Source organism: Cetorhinus maximus, chromosome 25 (genome assembly GCF_964194155.1).
Source record: "Cetorhinus maximus chromosome 25, sCetMax3.hap1.1, whole genome shotgun sequence".
Taxonomy (NCBI): Eukaryota; Metazoa; Chordata; class Chondrichthyes; order Lamniformes; family Cetorhinidae; genus Cetorhinus; species Cetorhinus maximus.
The window spans coordinates 18,097,219-18,116,908 of record NC_135903.1 but is presented as its reverse complement, the minus strand read 5'-3'; the positions used below and the strand labels follow the sequence as shown (position 1 = coordinate 18,116,908).

At 45.4% G+C, this 19,690-nt stretch overlaps 1 protein-coding gene across 2 annotated transcripts in view; it reads right to left on the bottom strand.

Annotated features, from left to right (window-relative positions):
- Positions 1-19,690, bottom strand: part of LOC144667945 (tumor necrosis factor receptor superfamily member 16-like) — a 174,364-nt gene that overhangs the window by 116,541 nt on the left and 38,133 nt on the right. The gene's annotated exons all lie outside the window — the stretch shown is intronic.

The following is a 19,690-nucleotide window of genomic DNA, read 5'->3' as shown; positions in this document are numbered from 1 at the left end:
TCCATCCTCTTGTGAACTTTGCATGTAGCATTGATAACAGATTCACTAAGTAGCCCAGGGCACACACAACCAGCTAAGGGAAGCCCCGTGAAGATAAGACAAAATATTCTTTGAGAGGGCGTTTTAGGAACTCGATTCTCATGATTTCCCACCCATTAAAAGGAATAGACTGAAAATGGTAGAGAAGGCAGGGGGAGGGGTCACTCATCGACATTCTCAATAATTGCTTCCTACCAGAAGCTGATTTTGTAAAAATATTCCCAAATACATTTTTGGAAAGAAAAAGATAAATTAATGAAAATTAATGAGCTTAACATCCATTTGTTGACTGTCCAAACAGAAGGTTTACAAGGTCTAAAGCCAGTTAACAATGGCTGTAATTTCTGTGGCAAACTATTAATTGCTGAGTTAGTGTTTTCCTACATTAAAATAAGAGACTTCATGCGGAAATGGGCCATCAGTCAAAATGGGTAGAGAGGTGACAGGTAGAATTTAATAAGAAGTTTGCGGTGATTCATTTTGAGAGTACAAAAGGTGCAAGTGCTCAATGGAAAGTTACTGTACGTGTAGAGAGACAGAGTCACTCAGAGGCACAGAATACATAAATCCATGGGCAGAATTTTCTGGCTGGCGGGGGGGGGGGTGGAGCAGGAACAGGCATGGGTGGGCACGGACCACCATTTTACTGGGGCGGGCCAATTAAGGCCCGCCCAGCGTGAATCGTGGCTCCCGAGGACAGCGGGAGTGGGCGGGCGGTGGCAGGACTGCAATAACCGCTGAGTCCAATGGCGACCCAGGCGGCCTGTTTTGAAAAGTTGCTGCAGCCTTTCCAATGCTGTGAATTATGGCCAGTGGAAGGGCTCCCCAGAACGCTGCTGGCGAGCAGGCCAGGGAGGAGGGTGGAGCAGGGGGGCACTGTGCCCCTTGTTTTTCCGATGACTGCCTGGCTGCCCTCCTCAAGGAGGTGGCAGCATGGCGGGTTCCCCAGGATGGGAGGAGGAGGCCCCCCCACATGACAAAACGTGCCTGGGAGGAGGTGGTGGAGGTGGTGAGCTCCCGTGATGTGGTGCGATGCACCTGGGTCCAGTGTCGCAAGCGTTTCAATGACCTGTTGCGCTCAGGAAGGGTGAGTACCATGTTGGCATTGGTCACTTAACCCAGCAGGTAGGCTTTCCCCCTGCTGCCCCCCGCCCCACCCCCAAGTCTGAGTGTAATGACTGCATTGAATCATTGACGGCTGGGTGGGCCAGCAGATATTGCCCATGCTGAGGTCACCCTGAGAGGGTGGTGAAGAGATGGGTTCTGCCCCCACAGCAAGTGGTACACGTGACCCACATGACTGTTTTGGGGGAAACCTGGAGGAGCTGCACCTAGTCACAGAGCTGGAACTCCAGGACATGTCAAAGTCAGAGTGATGACATGCTGGGAGGGGATCTTCAAGATGGCATTGACACCGATCGATCTGCTGTGCTCCGTGCTCCATGTGCTTGCACCTCCTTGCTATGGAAGGTTAGACCGTGTGGTGCCTAATGTGATGTAGGCAGCATTTGACCAAGGGGTGGGGAGCATCTTTGTGTGAGTGTTCGGCAGTAGCGGGGTGAGAAGACACTGGAGCCCTGCAATGTCCCACTCTGGTTGGGGTGGACCATCCACGAAGAGAGTCCAGGTACAATTAGCACTAATCAATGCTCTTCTCTCCTTTTCAGGAGAAGAATGCACATAATACCGCCGAGTGGGTGAGGTCTGGCAACTGCCCGGCACAGTTAGCAATTTTCAGCCGGTTTGAGCAGGAGGCCTTGGATTTGGAGAGGCGCCATGCGCCCAGGTCCACCGGTGTCGGTGAGGCTGGGGTGCCATGGGCAGGTATCTTTGCCCAGCACTGAGGTCACCATTGTTCTCCCAACAGCCATGGCAGTGCTGAATGTTCAGTGATTGAAGTTTGCAACATGGCTTGACCATTGCTTATGGAAGGATGAGCGAATAATGATCCGGGGGACAGGGATGCTCATTGACATTGTCTCCACGTTAACTGATCCAATGTCCTTGTTCTTCCTTTCAGCATCAGCGGAGCAGGGTCGGGAGGAGGAGCAGCAGAGGCCCCCCTCTCACACCTGAGGGCCCTGAAGTCTCACCAGCGTCACTCCATCTCTGCCAGGCAGGCACCAGCGCAGATACTAGCACCTCGGTGAGAATTAGAACATCGGCTAGTGCCCCGGAGCACAGCGGTGAGGGCACTTCACAGTCGTTGGAGGAGCTGGCGGAGACAGAGAATGCCCATGGCGCCAGCAGCTGGAGGGCTGCAGGGGACCAGGCACATGCTCAGTCAGTGCCTCTGGAGTCGTCTACGACGCAGCAAACGCAGGAAATCTGGCCGGGTGTGCAGGAGCATCTGAGGGAAATACATGAGGCTATGCTTGGCTTGGTCTCTGTGGTGGAAGAGTCTACGCGAACTATCACTGAAGCAATGAGCCTCATGTCTGAGCACCATGCATCCTCCATGGAGAGAGTGGCGACTGTCGTGGAGAGGCTCCTCCAGGAGACCCATCAGGGCTTCCTGGGGATGCGCCCTGACCAGCAAGTCCTCACATCGGCATTGACCTCAGCTGGTCAGTGTGTAAGATGGTCTGGGCACCAAGTTTCCCAGCTTGGTGCCCATTCATCCACGGTGAGCAGGGAGGTCCGAAGCGACCTCACACCGGCGCTCCGGATGAGGGCAGCAGCTCCTCCGCCCCTCTCTCAGTGACCGTTGCATCCAGGGAGGCTGCGACGACTGGGGAGATGCCAGCTGTGGCACTGGCAGCTCCCTCCCAGGCGGGGCCAGCACAGGCTCCACGGGCCAGGAGATGACCGCCAAGGTCATCGAGGCCAACAGGACAGCAGAGTCAGCAGGCTGGCTCAGATGCCACTCCCAGCGAGAGGTCAGCACCAAGACGTAGCACCCGTAAATGTAAACATAAGGCACCTTAGGCACACCACGGGTTTATCACTGGTGCTTTTGTGTTGGCCCGCAATGAGGTCTTTATGAGTTGGTGTGATTTTTAACACCTTTTTCATTTTGTTTCATTAAGTTTCTTTGGTTGCAATATTAAATTCAGACATGTCACCATGGCTGAGGTTGCCTCTTTTGTTTTGCAGGTGGTTGGGTTCCAATAATGTAATGAGTGTTTTGTGGGACATTCAGCTTTATTAACAAGGACCATAGTTACTGTTCCTAACCAGGCAGATTTTGCACTTAGGTCTCGAATATGGAGTCTGCAGCCCAGGCTTGTCCTGGAGGTCCATACGTGGTGTGCTAACTGAAGGTTCATTGGATTAAAGCCTCCCAGGTGTCCCTGCCTCCCGGGAGTATGCCCGGGTCAGCGTCTATCCCCTAAGCATTTCCCTGTGCGCGCTCATCCTCGGACTCATTGCTGGACTCATCGTGTGCAGCCGCAGCCACTGCGTCGACGTCTTCATTGTCCATAGCGTTTCCCCTTTCCAGCGCAAGATTGTGGAGAGCGCAACATGCAACCACTATCAGCGACACATGATCTGGGGGTTACTGGAGTGCGCCCCCAAGCAGTCCAGGCATCGGAAGCGCATCTTGAGAAGACCAATGGCTCTCTCCACCACAGCCCTTGTGGACACATGGCTCCTATTGTACCGCTGTTCTTAGATGGCGGACAGGCGTCATAAGCCACCTTCTGAGGGGATAGCCCTTGTCACCCAGCAGCCATCCATCCAGCCAGGCTGGAGCACTGAAGAGACCCGGCAACTGGGAGTGTCTGAGGATGTAGGCATTGTGGGAGCTGCCTGGGTACCTTGCACAGACTTGTAGAATCAGCATCCTGTGATCACACACTCTCTGCACGTTCATGGAGTGGAAGCCCTTCCTGTTGACAAAGGCACTGGGCTCACCTGCTGGCGCCTTGATAGCCACATGTGTACAGTCTATTGCACCCTGGACACGGGGGAAACCAGCAATGGCCGCGAAGCCTCTGGCGACCCCACTGAGCCCTCTTATCCCGCCCGTGGATGAGGTTTGTACAAACGTGTCCTACCCGCCTGCCCATTGTGCCCATGTGCCGACCCAAAGATTGCACGGGCGCCGAAAAATTGTGGTCGATTGGTGCCTCAAGGGCCTTAAGTGGCGCGTAAATTAACAGCGGGCGTGCATCGGAGATCATCGCATGCTCGCCCAACGAAATATCGCCATGGCGCGCGGTGATGTCGGGACGCTTGCCTGATGTCACCGCATGTCATTTTATGGGAAAATTCTGCCCCAGGAATTTGTGAGTGCATAAAGCCAAATAAAACAACAATAACACTTTGGATTTTGTAAGTAAGGGCCTGGAATACAAAAACAAAGTAATGGTTAGGCTATAGTCAGAGGACCAAGTGCTCTTTTGGGTATCCTGGAATTGAAGAACCTCAGAGGCTGTACCATGTAGATTAACCAGTATAATACCAAGGGTGGGAAATTTAGGTTATGAAGAGAGACTTGACATATTGGGACTACAGGAATAAAGAGAGGGGTTAGAACATTCTTTTTATGCCTTGCCACAGGGAATAATTGAGGCTGAGTTAACTGCATTTTTAAAAGGAGAGTAGATAAATATTTTAAATAGAGGAAGATACAGAATTATGTGGTGAAAGCGAGGCAATTAGATGAGTAATATAAACAGAAAGTGCTGGAAAAACTCAGATGGTCTGGCAGCGTATATGGAGAGAGAAACAGAGTTAATGTTTCACTTTCAATATGGCTCTTCATCAACACAGTTAGATGAGCTTTTGGTAGATCCAGCAAAGAGCTAGCGAATATATTGAGCCTAATGACCTCCTCCAAATGGCACGGGAGTTGGCAGCGTGCCCGCCAACAATCAACAGGTCTATAAAAGCCATTAAAAATCTAATTATATTAAATCTTTCGCAGCACGTCCAACGTTACAGTTGGCAGGCAGGGGAAAAGGGCAAGCGGCCTTTGCAGTTTTTGCGAAACCTCATCCACGGGAGGGATGAGGTTTTGACCGTCATTTAAAAAAAAATGTTCATTCTAATTTCTAACATGTCCCAGCTCACGTCACAGAGTCACATGGCAGAGTCACATGGCAGAGTCACTTGGCAGAGTCACATGGCAGAGTCACATGGCAGAGTCACTTGGCAGAGTCACATGGCAGAGTCACTTGGCAGAGTCACATGGCAGAGTCACTTGGCAGAATCACATGGCAGAGTCACATGGCAGAGTCGCATGGCAGAGTCACATGGCAGAGTCACATGAGGGGACTTTTTTTAAGCATTCTTAAATTCTTTATTTTTAATTTTTTATATCTCCAGTTCCCTGAGACAACTCTGTAGGGAGATTTTCTTACGCGCAACTACGCGTATGCACCAAGTTCCCCGCTTGCCCTCCTCCCCCTCCCCATGCTGAGCGCTGCAGCACATGTTTCACACTGGGTGGGCCTTCACTGGTCCGACAGCATGAAATCGGCTTCCTGACCACTCCCGCTGTCCCCCGCTCGACGAGGGCCAAATCCTGGCCCTGCTCTCATTGAGCATGCTGTAATCACAGCAAACAATTGAGCTGACTCATCACTAGGCTGGATTCACCTTCTATTAATCTACAATTTGACATGCAGGGGACTTTCACTTCTGAAATAAATAGAGCTGGAAAATTTAGACTACAGCAATTCAATTCTACAATCGCCATGATGATTCATCCACATGTCCGAATGTTTGAGATCATCCCTTCCTGAATGTGTGAATGCCTGATTTAGTGTTTGGAACAATGGCTGTAGTTAATCTGACCTTGTATATCATACTTGAGTGGGACACATAAAACAAATTAATAAAACGAATTTTCAGGAAAAGCTCTGAAAATTATGTTTGATTCATAAGGGATTCTTACAGCCACACAATGCAGAAGGTTTTCAGCCCCACCAGTCCAGGGCCAGATCTGGGTGGGAAGGCCAGTGTATAATTCACTGAGTCACCCAGCAACCAATGGCTAGAATCCAGGAATTCAGGAGAGACTTCTTTATCCTGAGAGTCCTTCAATGTGGAACCCACTACCACAAGGAGTAAGTGAGGCCAATAGCATAGATGCATTTAAGGGGAAGCTCGATAAGTACACTAGAGAAAGGAATACAAGAACATATTGATATAGTGAGATGAAGTCGGATTGTTTGCTAGAGCATAAACATGAAATCAAATTGGGCTGAATGACCTGTTCCTGTGCTGTGAATTTGAAGTAATTCTTCTTTGAAAAATAGTGCTTTTTACATTATTAATGCTGGATAGATATCTTGTTACCCAGTGTCAACAGCATTTACTACCAGGTCTTGTCAAGAGATGTACATTCCACTGACCTGCACAGTAGCAGTAATGTAAGAAGGCTGGGGACTTCCATTGCTTTGGTTCTAAACAGCACCCAATGTATTATTGTAGGGCAGAATTAAAGACCCTAGCGCAGACTGTAATCTTTATTTACAAAGCAAAATTTTTAAAAACATAATACTTATTTAAATACAGCCCACCTCAGAAGCCAGGCAAAATTTCTCTCTAATGGGAAGATCAGTGCTCCCACCTCCCACAGCTAAAGTAACCAACTCTAGCTGGATATATTCCAGGTGGATAGTGCCTACTGGAGGTCCGATCATTGTAAGGGCTGGGCCTCATCAACATAAGGCCCGTGAGCTGAAAATGAGTGCCCTGGGGTAACCCACCAGCTTTGGGCCATGGTAATAGTAGGCGGTCAAGCTTCAAAATGGGTACCAAGGAAAGGCAGGTTTGGGGAGGGGTGAGGTTCTATTCATGGGATGAGGGGGTCCTACTGCAAAAGGAAGCCAAGTTGGTTTTGTGGAGTGGAAAAGAGCACTTCTGTTCCTCCCAGGACACAAAAAATATCAATGAAGACTTACCTATTGGGCTCCTCATTGCATCAACAATCTGCTGAAACTATGTAGATTCTTTACAGAGCCAATCCAGCTGTTGAGGACCAGACTGACAGTCAAGATCCATGTGTGCACTTTAGGACCCTGGTTTACAGGTTAAATGGACCTATCACCCAAATGAGACAGAGACTCTAGTTGCAGCGCCAGGCCCTTGAGAAGTAAGTGTCAGCTATATTGTTGGCTGGAATAGGGCAGTTCATTGTATCCCACCATTTTGAGTCCACATCATTCTTCATAAGCTATCCAATTAAAAATCTGAAATTAAATCTAAATCTAATCAGAAGTTGTCAAAACGCTTCTGGCTGAAATTGAAAAAAAGTATTGGCAGACTAAAGGGCGTCTCAGAAAAGGTTGCTATTAATTTAAAATGGAATTTCGCATCAGAATTGGCTGCCGGGTTTTGTATTTTGCTGGCTGCTACCCATCAGAAAGGTTTTGTTATATCTGGACATCAATGCCAAGAGTCAATTGCCATACATTTTATGGATGGATGAACAGATAACATAATTGCCACTAACTGGTGCACATAAAATTGTTTTACAAGGAGCTTTGGCCCTTTGAGATTTTATCATACTTCCAAAATCTATCCAAACACACAAGAGTTAAAATATTTTATTGGTTCCCAAATAACCTATTAACAAATGTTATCGGTTATTGTAACAAATGTGTGCACATTTATCTTTGTGCATTTTATATGACAGGAGAACATTTTAATTAAAGAAGCTGGGCTTCAAATGAATTACAACTTAAACAAATTTTGGCTTCGCACTTAGTGAAGGCAACATTACAATTGTTTCACTGCAAAATTCAAGGCACCTCAGATGGAAATAATGCACAAAAATAGTGCATTAAATCACTATTTTTCTTGCTTTAACGGGGAGCTTTTTTTAAATTCATTCTTGGGATATGGGCATCAGTAGCTAAACCAGCATTTAAACCAGCCTATCCCTAATTGCATTTGTTCGGAGGGCATTTTAAGAGCCAACCACATTGCATGTGCGCACATGTAGGTCAGACCAGGTAAGGACGGCAGGTTTCCTTAGTCACATTAGTGAAGCAGATGGGTTTTTACAACAATTGACACTGGTTTCATGGTCCTCATCAGACTTTTAGTTCCAGATTTTTAATAAACTCAAATCCCACCATCTGCTGTGGACCTGAATCCCCAGAGCGTTACCCTGGGTCACTAGTTCAGCGACAATACCACTACACCATCGCCTCCCCGTCCATCCTTCAGAACAAATCCATCTACTAAGAAACAGAGAGGATTTGTGGCAGCACATTGAACATTTGCACAGTGACTTCATGGGCAGTCGTTTCTACTCTTTGGTCACAAAACAGGTTACATTGTTCTCCTGGTGTTACTGTCATTGGCTCAAGTGTAAATGTCTCCTGACAGTTTTGACTTCCAAAGCATGTAAGAGGAGCTAAACAGGATGGAAATTGACTGAACAGCATGAAAGGCTTCTCGATTTCAACTTCTAAAAACACACCAACACCAATGGAGCAAAATCAGACACACTATACAATAAAGAGTATTCCACTGTTCCTTAGGTAAAGAGACCAAAACTGAACACAGTCCTCCAGATGTGATCTCACCAGTCTGATAAAATTGCAGGAAGGCTGCTTTACACTTTATATTCCAATTCCTCTAAAGTAAAGGCTAACATTCCACTTGCCTTCCTAACTGTTTACTGGACCTGCATGTTAATGTTCTGTGATTCATCTACAAGGACACCTAGGTCCGTCTGAATGCCAACATTTCTCACCATCTTACTATTTAAAAAATATTCTGCTTTTACATTTTTCTTACAAAATTCAATGCCCTGGTTTAATGAAGGATTTCAAGAAGTGAGAATGTTTTGTTACATGAAGGAGTTCAGGTAACCAAAGGATGAGAAAGTTGGGAGTCATTTTACAGATTTGCTCTCCCAACACACAGCCCTGAAGATGCAGGTGCATCTATCACAGAACGTCTACAATGGAGAAGGAGGCCATTCGGCCCATCGGTTCTCTGCATGAGCAATTCACTTCGTGCTATTCTTCAGCCTTCTCCCCATAACACTGAGCTTTGTTCCCTGTCAAACTCACTCCAAATATCTGTCCAAACCTCCCAGCGTTTTTTCACGATGCCACACTGGGCAGACCCACATTCAACAATCTACAAATCCACACTCCCCCATTCCCTATCCCATAACCTCACCCTGAAGCAATCACATTCACCACCCTCTGGCCCATTATTTTGAGTTTTAATTTTTTTGTATTGCTCATCAAGGAATTTCTCGAATATAAACCAGGCAGTAGAGCCCAGATTTTCATCCTCAAGAGGATTACTGGTATGTTTCCAACTCTGATTTACCATCTAATACAATTAGGCACAGTATGGAAAATCCTGCTGTCAGCTTATTAAAGTCACAGGTATGAGATTGGCTTTCATCTATGTGTTTCTCAACAGGACTGATAAATGATGGTGAAAACTGTTGCCAAAACAAACCCAATCCCTCTATTACTTCTCCCAAGAATGATGGAATCTTAAGGATAATTCAGCACTCTTATGGTCCAAGGGAACAGCTGAATACAGCCCCAATTCTCAGATCCATGCTCCCTGTCCCCATCAGGAACCTGGAATTGATGGATAAGCCCTCATACCCCAGACAATACTTAATAAGATAAGATATTTAAATATTCTATTTGCCAGAAACGCATCTGTAGCCCAATATCAGATATTAAAAGCCCTAATGAGGTGTTGCAAATTAATATCTGCCAAGGAACAGTCTGATCAAAGACAAGCTGGATGAAAGTGCACAAAGTCTCCTTAACAGCTGCTCTTTAACTCTTATCTATTTCAGTGCTTCTGGTCAGCTAGTGTCACCCTAACTTGGTTGAAAACATAAAATGTCCTGCTTACCATAAAAAAAAAATCAAATCCGACCGGAATACTGATAGGCGAATGTCCCTGCTACTCTCTGTCAGAACTAATGGAAGCTTCACTGAATAGGAAAGGCAGCTGCAACATCAATCAACCTGCAATGTGATTGCTGACCTGGCTTCAGATAAATCAGCCAAACTGTGTAGCATTCAGAATCAAAGTCTACAAATTAAGTAATTGCCTTCATAAAGAGTCATGCCAGAAACACTTGGCATTTTAAGAGCTGCAATATGGCATTCAGGCCAAAATGGGAAACTGCCTCTAGTGGCATGTTCTATTGAGCACAACTTCCTCAAGGAAAGCAAGCATTTGGCCATAATAAATGGTTGTTTGCATTCTTACCACAATATCTATGCCAAGACTCCTGACGGAGCTTGTTCTGTTTCTCACCTTCATCAACAGCCTAGTAGATGCATCACTAGTGACACTGTTCTCTTTCCTAATTGTTCGTCACAAGAGGAGAAAGGAGAGAGATAAACCAAACTTGCTGGAACAGTTTATATTGCCAACTGGCACCAATCCAGCTTGCTAAGTGATGAACTGTAGTAACGTTTTAGGTTGTTAACAAATTCTGAAAATATGAGGAACCTTTAAGAAGCTATAAGCCTTAAATTGTTGCACTAATTGTTCAGAACGTTACCACAACAACTTGAAGTATCAAAGTGTTGTGTTGTATCGCCATTCTTAGACTGGAAATTCTCGATCCTCCTAGTTCATCATTTTTTAACACAAATATTACTATTCATTAAAGAGGGAGAATAGGCAATGTGATTCGCAGACACAGCCTACCACCAGTCCGGCTTGCTAGTTATTGTTATTCATCTGTTCTCATTTTTGCATCCAAGAGGAAGCTACCCCCCTGACCTACGATAGTCTAATTGTAGATATAGGGTAGGGTTTTGCCCATGGCGGGGGTGGGTGGCAAGCCAACTGCCATCCGCGATTGGCTCCACACAGGCCAATTAAGGCCCACCCAGCGTGGAACATGAGCAGCAGTGCTGAACGCTGCCTGTGCAGGTGGGGGGGAGGAGGGAGAGCCAGGCCTAGCGCACAGTTTGCACATGCGCGAGAAAGAGCGCTTCAATCTCCCTGAGGCAGCTCCGTGCCTCAGGGAGATTGGAGCACTGTATAAAAAAAATGAAGAGAATAAAAATTTAATGAAACATGCCCCCTCATACCGACTCTGTCACATGAGCTGGGACATGTTTTTAATTGAAAAATAAAGTTTTTATTTAATGTTTATTTGCTTTAGGAAACCTCATCCCGCTCGTGGACGAGGTTTCTTAAAAAATGTAAAGGCCGCTTGGCCCTTTCGCCTGCCCAGTTGGACGGGCAGCGTAAATTTGAATTTAATTAGATTGTTAATGGCCTTAATCGGCCTTTCAATTATCGGCGGGTGTGCTGCTGACTCCAGTGCGTGCCCGGTGAACAAAATATCGTGAGACTGCGCGATGACGTCAGGACGCACACCCGGCATCATCACACGCCATTTTACACTCGGGCGTGTCGGGTGCGCACCCACACGCCGAGCGTAATATTCTGCCCACACTATTCCTTGTGGCTTGGGAGGTGAGTAGGTGTCCAAAGCTTAGAGTAGCTATGTCTCTGATTCCCTCAAAGCTAAATAAAGGTACTAATCAGATCCTTGATACTCCACTTATTGTTATTCAACCATTTGCATTATCCACTCATTGCTTCTTAGAATCAAAGAAATGTAAGCATGGAAGAAGGCCATTCAGACCCTTGTGTCTGCACTGGTCGACAAGGAGCCATCTCGTGGCCCTTGACTTTGTAGGTTACGACATTTCAAGTGCATATCCAAGTACTTCTTAAATGTTTTGAGAGTTTCTGCCTCTGCCACCCTTTCAAGCAGCAAATTGCAGTCCCCACCACTCTGGGGGGAAAAAAATCCCCTTTGAACTTCTTTAAATTTGAATTTCACATTCAGAATCATGGAATACAGATTCTAGGACTACCAAATTACAATCCAAACCAAAGATAGTATTATCCAGAATACCATCTCCTGTGCATTTATACTGTAAACTGCATGAGCAACATGAGCACAACAAATTGCTAGTGATACAGTAGTAATATTGGTTTAGAATCCTAAATGGGTACATTAAAATTCATCTACCATGAAAATAATGCCAATTTCTCAGATTAAATTTATGAATGTTGTCTTTAGTACACTATGCCCCTTACAGATATGTAGAATGACACAGCAGAGAGAGACCATTCAGCCAACAAAGCTGGCCTGTCTCACGCCCCTGTTCTTTCCCCATAGCCCTGTATTTTTTCCCCTCCAAGTATTTTGAAAGTTAGTATTGAATTTTCTTACATCACTTTTTCAGGAAATGCACAACAACTCGTTGCCTTAAAAAATGTTTCTTCACGTCACCACTCATTCTTTTGCCAATCACCATAAACCTGTATCCTGATTGCCTTCTCTTCTTCACTGAAAACAGTTCCTCCCTTTATCAAAACCCTACATGATTTTGAACAACTTCATCAAATCTCTTTTTAACATTCTCTGCTATCAGGGGAACACCAGCTTCTCCAGGCTCCCTATATAACTTCGTCCCTCACCCATGCTGTCATTCAGTTAATCTCTTGAAAACTTTCCTAAAATGTGATGTCCAGTACTGAACACAACAATCCAGCTTTGTATGTCTTTCAGACTGAATTACCTACATTGTAATGGAATAGTCAAAATTAAAACATGATGTACCTGCTTCTGTTTGCCTAATAATGTTTCAAATTTATCCTCACTATTATAGAACCAATGATGTTTGAGCAAATTTCTCATCTTTACAGGTCTTGTTGATTGCTTTTCAACGAGATTGCAGGTTGAATTGTCTTTTTTAAAGGCTGCACAGAAGTTTCAATGTAGTTCAGTCACTTACAACAGTTTTACACTGGTTTTGCACTAATGCATATACCAATAGGTATCCAAATAAAAAGACCCAAGAAACTCATGTTTATCTTCCACCAGAGGCCACCATAAAGGCAACACCTTCTTAAAAGTGCAACAGCATTTTAAGAAATAATGTAATTACTTAATGAGGGCAATTTTCAAGTTACTGCTATGTTGTTATGCTGTCACTAAGAGTCGGCTACCCATTATAAAATGTGCCCAATTTTCCTTTGAAATGATTTTAGCTGCTTGATCCACAATGCTAGTTTTATGCACCAGTAACTGCCAATGATTCTTGGCTGTAGAATGTGGCTATATTTTTTCTGGATTGTTATGAAATGTACCCAGGAATATAGTCCAATTAGGTTATGTTGAATCTGCAAGAAGAGAGAGAGGTGGTGAAAACTTTGTTTGAGAAATGTTGTCTATACTGTAATTTTGGTTTGCACGAGGTTGGACAGGAATCCAAAATATAGGAAAATCTTCTATCACATGAAATCATACTGCGCTTGAGAAGCACATGGTCTCTAGTATAAAAACAGAACACAATTCTGCTGGCTATTATTCCAAAAAGTGTCCCACTGAGGCGTATGACCAATATAATCGATTGATGCTCCGTTAATCCTGATATTAGACAAAGCTGAACAAAAGCTACAGCCAACTAGCTCAGAGCTAATTATGATTGTACACATGACAGTTACCGGAATGAGATCATATCGTTTGAGAACTCTAGTCTGCAAAATTTCTACTGATTTTATATTTCATCAGCATTGAGCCTCTGATTCGTCATTCAATTACATCATGGGTGATCTATGTCTTAACTCCATCTATTTGCCTCAGTTCTGTAACCCTTAAAACCCTTGCCTAATAAAAACCTTTTTGATGTATTCAAATTGCCTTAGCCTCAGAACTTTTAAGAAAGAGAGTTCCAGATTTCTACTACACTTTGTGTAAAGAAGTGCTTTGTGACATCACCACTGAACATCCTAGCTCTAATTCTGAAAGGGTGCTGAAGGGTAGTTACTTGCCAGCAACAAAAATTGACGGTGATGGAGAGGGTTTTGAAGGAGGCAGAGATATGCGTAGAAGCATGAAGAGGTCAAAGTGTCAGGGAAAGATCCACCAGCAATGGAGACCTCAGATGTCTGAAGTCACATTTGATGGTGTGGCTAAGGGTTTGGTGTTAAAATGGAGAGTGAGGCACAGGAATCTGAAGGAGGAGACTGGGCAGATATCCAGAGGCTGGGTCCAAGGGAGATGAAGAGATCCATACCCAGCTGGGAGAAGGATCAGAAAAGATGTGAGAAAGACAGAGGAATGGAGAAGAGTTTTAAAGATGATCCCTAGAATAGCAGGGGTGGTTGGAAGAAATCCAAGAGAGGAGTATCAAACATACTGAACTGCTGGATAATAGATATAGAGGCTGCAGTAGACCAGCTTGGAAAGGGTTAATCAGGGGGCCCATAATCCTGGGGCTTTGACTAGTCAGGTTATGTCTGATTTTAGCATTGCTCTCCTTCATTCTAAGATTGCAAATTTGAGTTTTTATCACTTTAACTTTTATTTGTCAAACATGACTGAGATTCTTAAATTGCTTTGGCTTAAAGTAACTAATCAATCCCTAATTACTCATTGCAGTTGTGTGTAAGGCAATGCTTTCGGCAGATAGTTTTTTTGAGTAAGTGAATAAATAAGGAAGTGGAATGTATAATTAGAGTGTATTAAGAGTGATGAGCTTGAATAAACAAGTATGACATAACTTTGCAAAGAAATGTTGCACGACAGGATGAGAGAGGCAAACTTGAAGTTGATAGATTCCTAAACATAAATAGTAAGTAACTAATCTTTCAGTTCACAGGTTTGCATGGTTGAACAACTGACAGCGTGATATGCTGCATGATATGGTTAACTAGTACTGTCGGATATAAAAGGCCATATTTCCCAGGGAGGGTGGAAATGGAAGCATGCAGATCCTACATGCAGAGGTTCCACACCACCTTCACCGGCCCCCACACCCCCCACCCCCCCGCCATTCCCAGTGCCAGCTATTTTGATCAGTGTGGGAAAGGGGTCATGTTGCAAGCACCCATGCAGCATTCTCACCCTGGCTGGCTTCACTGCAGTGTGGACATTTTAGACTCCCTGCTTTTTTCATGGAGTCGGGTCTGTTTTGGTAGGCGACATGGTTCATGACAGCTCAGAAATGTCATGACCCATGAGGGAATGCTAGTCTGGAGTCAGGAACCTTTTGTCAGGTAAGTTCAAAAAGTGTTGACAACTGTATGTGTCATAACATAATGCTATATGATAAGTTAAAACAAGTTTTTAATACAGTGATTGATGATAGGACTTTGTTTTAAAAGGTAAGTGACCTTAAAATTGACCGGCATTGTGAAAGCAGAAAATTGTTCATTAGTACATTATTAATTGGATAAAGTGTTCTTCTGCATCGAACAGTATCAATATTCAGATTTGACCGTGTCAGTTGTTCCCTGAGATTTAATCTTTGAATTGATTTAAATTCAGACATCTGTTCCCCTGCTTTTAACCTTGAACAGATGGCTGAGATCTTTCACAGATTTCAAAAGGTTTTAATGTATGCCAGAGACTTTGTTTGTATAGCTGTGCAATGGAATCACGTTGTGAATGCTGGGCTGAGCTCCAGCCCACAGGGATTATTGACACAGATGTCAAAGAGACTGACAGTTTTATATGATTACTTAAGAGGATTAGGCTTTTTGAAGTGGTTTTTGAATAAGTGTTTGGTTTTCTTGACAGTTTTATGAGCATCTCAAAGATTTCCCAATATTGTTATAAGGCTTAAGAGTTCTGTACATAGTGAATACTGGGTGAGTGGGGATAGAGCTTGGGGGGTGGGTGAGTAAGCATGTGGGGGGTGGGGGGGAAATGGCAGGGCATGGGACATAGAAGAGCATGGGGCATGCAGGGTGAGCGGGATGAGGATTAGAAAGCCTCACACTTATCCACAGAGTTGGGTCGATGTCCCAGCAAATGGAGACAGACCTTCTAACCTGCCTCCATCGACAGCCATCCACATCTGTTCCTCCCTCTGTTTTGCTTCTGTGGCCCTGACTCCAGCCTGGCCGGCTCTGAGGGGGGAAAATATGGTGGGTAGACTTGGCCACTCAGGAGGCAGGATCGTGACATCATGAAATGGCCCAACACGTCATTCCCACTTTAAGGGCGAAAATGCTGCCCAAATTTATAAGAGAACTACAGTGTTAATTCAGCGAAAGGGAAGCATTCTCTTAAATATGGCATCCTTACATCAGGTAACAAAGTGCACAGAAAGCCTGAGGGACAAAGGGAAGCTGTTGCAGCAGGATACTGAGGGCGGGATTTTCCGGTCCTGCCGTGGTGGGACCCACCGCAGGAGATTTGGCAGCCCAGCCAAAAGTCCATTGACTTTCATCGGGACCAGATGATCCAGTTAGGTGGGGGCGGAAAGTCCCGCCCTGAGTGTCATGGGCCAGGATTTTCCCATCGGCGAGCTGGGGGTGGGGCCCGCTCACCGACTCGTAAAATGACGCGCGGTGATGTGGAGCGGACTTCCCGACATCACCGCGCCCCATTTAAATTTTCAGGTAGGCGGGGGCTCAGCAGAATCAGCTGTGCGCCCACCGACCTGTCAATGGCCAATTGAGGCCATTGACAGAGTCATTAAAGTAACTAATGGACTTGCCCTTCCAACTTTAAGGTTGGCGGGCAGGCCGGGAGCCCTGGCGGGCATTAGAAAAAGCATGAAACCCTCATCCACGGGCGAGATGAGGTTTCATGTAGGTTTTTTAAAATTTAAGTAAAGTGTTTTTAAAAGTTATGGACATGTCCCAACTCATGTGACAGTGTCATATGAGGGGACGCGTCAGGGATTTTTTTTTCTATTTTTAATATTTTTTACAGTAGATCCGATCTCCCTGAGGCAGCACTTAGCCTCAGGGAGATGAGTGCGCTATTTCATGCGCATGCGCGAAAGAGCACACTCTCGGCTCAGGGAATCCCCCCACTGCCTGCACAGGGAGCGCGTGGCGCTTCTGTGCGGATGTCACGCTGGGCGGGCCTTAACTGGCCCGCCCACGTAAAATGGCGGTGTGCCCCCGACTCAACTTCCGCACCGACAGGAGGAAAATCCTGGCCATGAACTCAGAATGTCACGAACAGTGATGAGAAAAGACAAAGTAGGAGGGTCGGAACCTAGTCTGGGAGCCACAGTGAATCCTGCACAGAGAAACACATTGACTGTCCACATGCTTGGGATAAGCACAACTATTGGGTCGTGTAAATTAGAATTGCTTCATGACTCAATGTTCTCTTACAGCTGTGGTTAAAATTGCATGCTTTGCTGATACAAATGAGTTCTGTCACAAATACACATGAACTCTGTCACAAATAAAGGTTGAATGGTTTTCTAAAAATGTAAACGGTGAGACACCTGAACCCAAATAATATTTAAAAGCATCGTGCATGAATAACTTAAGAGGAGCTCTTGGACCATCGGTCTCTATGACCTCCTTGTATAACCCAGATCTCTAACATCCTTCCCGATACAGACATTTCTGATCTCCTCACAGACCCTGAAACTGTGACTATCAACCATCCCTTTTTCAAAATGTATCCATAAGGCCGGATTTTCCCTTCGTTGGGTGGGCACGGCGGGTGGGCCCGGGAACAGCCATGAAACGGACCACCGCTTGCGATCGGGCCCCGACCGTAATTTCACGCCAGCATGAAAGCCACGCTGAAACGCTCAGTGCTGCCAGGGTGGGGGCGGGAGAAGGGTGAGCGATGTAGTCTGCGCATGCGCAGGGGAGCGTGCGCTGACAGCTCCGTGAGGGCTCAGAGCTGCCTCAGGGAACTGAAGAATTGGACACTGACCAGTATAGATTTAAAAGATGAAACAAACATGTCCCCACATGTGACTCAGTCACATGAAGAGGGACATGTTTGAAACGAGGTTGACAAATTTTTACAGGTTTTATATTTGCCGTTGGAAACCTCATCCCGCCCGTGGATGAGGTTTCGTAAAAAACGCAAAGGCCGCCGGGCCTATTCGCCTGCCCGCCAGCTAAACGGTTGAGCGGGCGCCGAAAGATGCAAATTAAGAGGCCTTTTAATTGTCAGTGAGCGTGCTGCCCACTCTCGCGCCGTGCCCGCCGACCGAAAGATCGCGAGATGACATCAGGACGCTCGCCTGATGTCATCGCGCGTGATTTTGTGCCCAATCGGGTCGGGCGTGCACCCACCCGATGAAAAGTAAAATCCTGCCCATAGTATCCATACTGGAGAGCTGGAGTGCTTCAGTGGGTAGCTCTCTTGCCTCTGAGCCAGAAGGACCCAGGTTCCAGTCCCACTGCAGGAATTGTTGGCTACAAACGAACCCAGTCACTGGTGTAGGTAACTGCGCATGAATCAGTGCCAGTCCCCAGAACGCATAAACGGGGAGGGTTAGAGGGGAAAAGCATCCGGCTGTAAAAGCACCCAACAAATCCAAAAATGATGGCTGATATGAAGGTGATCATGTCACATGGGAAAAGCCAAAGGAGGAACCGATCAACCTACTACAGAATCCATACTGACCCCCAAAATCCACTTCCTATGCACACGTGCCATTTCTCAAAAGAAGCATATACAAGAATTAGCAAGAGTAGAGAGCAGGATAGGCAGAATGATCCTACGTGTGATGGGGATGAGCTTTGGGAAAAGGCTAGAGAAGCTCAAGCTCTACAGTCCTGAAAAAAATTTATTAAAAAGAAAACTCATCTTTTTAAATCAGTGAAAAAATATATTGCGAAGAACTTCACTCAAAGACCAATCACCATTTAAAATGAGGAGCGGAGGTAAAAACATTAGGCAAGTTAAAAATGCAGCTCTCTGTTTTAATGAGAATGAGGAAGGGAACTATGGAAATGAACTTTGATTAGTTTGACAGCCATTTACTTGTCCTTGGCTTTTCTTATTTTCTTCAAACAGCGTTGCAATAATATTCCCACTGGGGAATTCGGCTCATAAGCTCTCTGACAACCAGGAGAGCATTCACAGCTTCAATCTCATGTGTCATCTTCCAGTAACCAGCACTCTGACACAATCTTTGAATAAGCACAAGGACACTGAACAACGCAATTCTTGGCAGCAAGAAAGCATGAGTAATGAAGGCATGTGTGGAAGTTGGGGGCAGTGTGCTGTGGTTTATAAGATAAAGTTATGACTCTGCAAAGAAACAAGCAAAGATTTTTTAAAAGTACAACTTAAAAAATGCAGAGCCCCAGTTAACATTTGTAAGTCAAAGAACAGGTTAACAATTTGAATGGGAGGTTATCAGTTCGCATAAAAAACATAAAGAAAATCCAAGGTGAGAAAAATCTATTCACCCTTTAAATTTCCATTAAATCCAGAGTCTATGGCCAGGATTTTGCAGTCATCGGGCAGCTCGGTGGGGGCGGAAAGGGGACGGTCGCAGAGCTGACCATCACCCAGGACCGGCTCCACACCGCGATTTCACGCGGGCAGTACAATGAAGGCCCGCCCTGCGTGGATCGCGAGCAGTAGCGCTGAGCGCTACCTGTGCGGGTGGGGGGAGGAGAGAGAGTCCAGCGCCCTTTCGCACGCACGCGCGCAACAGCGTGTTTCAATCTCCCTGAGGCACGGAGATTGAAGCGCTTTTTTAAAAAATATATAAGGACATTAAAAATGTAATAAAACGTGTCCCCTCATGTGACTGCGTCACATAAGATGGGACATGTTTTTATTTTCAAAATAAAGTTTTTATTTCATCAGTATTAGCTTTAGGAAACTTCAGCCGGCTCGTGGATGAGGTTTCCTAAAAATCGTAAAGGCCGCTTGGCCTTTTTGCCTGGCAGCGTAAAATGCAACTTAGTTACCTAGTTAATGGCCGTAATAGGC